Genomic DNA, 1,955 nt, shown 5'->3' with positions numbered 1-1,955 from the left:
TCTCGATGGACTCGTATTACCTCGTTGTTCTCTATGGCTTCTAGAACGTCTCGATGGACTCGTATTACCTCGTTGTTGTTCTTTGTGGCTTCTAGAACGTCTCGATGGACTCGTATTACCTCGTTGTTCTCTGTGGCTTCTAGAACGTCTCGATAGACTCGTATTACCTCGTTGTTCCGTGGCGAACACATGTCCTAATAGGTCTGAGAGCATCTGCTTGATTGTAAAGGGGTTAGATGCTCAGTTATAATGGGAACATTCATTACTTATAGTGTAGATACAGCTGTCGTTGGTCGACTTGTCCTGTACTGACAAAGGATAAGAACCATGGATTTAATTGCAGCACAAAAAACCAGAGTGAAAACAGGACATTTAGATGAGTGTCTTAGTTGTTGATAGTGACCTGAGAGGCAGACAGCTGGGTAAGATCGAGAGATGGTCTCTCACTACAACGTTATCGGACAGAATACACCATCTGGGAGAGGCCTGTGTGTGTGTGTGTGTGTCTCTCTGTGTGTCTCTCTCTCTCTCTGTGTGTGTTTATGTGTGTGTCTCTCTCTCTAGCTCTCTGTGTGTGTGTGTGTGTGTTTATATGTGTGTGTCTCTCTCTCTGTGTGTGTGTCTCTCTCTCTGTGTGTGTGTGTGTGTGTCTCTCTCTCTGTGTGTGTGTCTCTCTCTCTGTGTGTGTGTCTCTCTCTCTCTCTCTCTCTCTCTCTGTGTTTATGTGTGTGTCTCTCTCTCTTGCTCTCTCTGTGTGTGTTTATGTGTGTGTGTCTCTCTCTCTCTGTGTGTGTGTGTGTCTCTCTCTCTCTGTGTGTGTGTGTGTGGATCTTTGTTGATATGTAAGTCATTGGAAATCCACTTTGATTAGGATTACATAAACCTTCAATCTGTTCTGACTCTCTTGTTCAGTATCCTGTCCTGGTTTAATCTGTTCTGACTCTCTGGTTCTGTATCCTGTCCTGGTTCAATCTGTTCTGACTCTCTGGTTCTGTATCGTGTCCTGGTTCAATCTGTTCTGACTCTCTTGTTTTGTATCCTGTCCTGGTTCAATCTGTTCTGACTCTCTTGTTCAGTATCCTGTCCTGGTTTAATCTGTTCTGACTCTCTTGTTCTCTATCCTGTCCTGGTTCAATCTGTTCTGACTCTCTTGTTCTGTATCCTGTCCTGGTTCAATCTGTTCTGACTCTCTTGTTTTGTATCCTGTCCTGGTTCAATCTGTTCTGACTCTCTTGTTCTGTATCCTGTCCTGGTTCAATCTGTTCTGACTCTCTTGTTCTGTATCCTGTCCTGGTTCAATCTGTTCTGACTCTCTTGTTCTGTATCCTGTCCTGGTTCAATCTGAAGTGTTCTGTGGATTACTTTTACTATGATAAGGTGCCTTGTGTGAACCTCACACCTTTGGGTTGGCCCTGTTTGCCAAACTCATTCAGCTGTAGGAGACACTTGTTAGGAACGTGAAGGTTTTGTGTAGTGTTCTGAGTGAAGTGGGTGACATCCCTTTTGGGTTGGGCACCGATTAGACCTAGACAGACGAGGAAGGGATTATTTAAGTCTAAACTACACTGAACAAAAATATAAACGCAACATGTAAAGTGTTGGTCCCATGAGTTGAAATAAAAGATCCCAGAAATGTTCCAAACGCACAAAAAAGCTTATTTCTCTAAAATGTTGTGCACAAATTTGTTTATATCCCTGTTAGTGAGCATATCTCCTTTGACCAATATAATCTATCCACCTGAGAGGTGTGGCATATCAAGAAGCTGATTAAACAGCATGATCATTACACAGGTGCACCTTGTGCTTGGGACAATAAAAGGCCACTCTAAAATGTGCAGTTTTGTCACACAGCACAATGCCACAGATGTCTCAAGTTTTCAGTGAATGTGCAATTGGCATGCTGACTGCAGGAATGCTGACTGCAGGAATGCTGACTGCAGGAATGCTGACTGCAG

Source organism: Salvelinus fontinalis, unplaced genomic scaffold, assembly GCF_029448725.1.
Source record: "Salvelinus fontinalis isolate EN_2023a unplaced genomic scaffold, ASM2944872v1 scaffold_0085, whole genome shotgun sequence".
Classification (NCBI taxonomy): Eukaryota; Metazoa; Chordata; class Actinopteri; order Salmoniformes; family Salmonidae; genus Salvelinus; species Salvelinus fontinalis.
The sequence above is the reverse complement of the archived record's forward strand: the minus strand, read 5'-3'. Positions refer to the sequence as shown.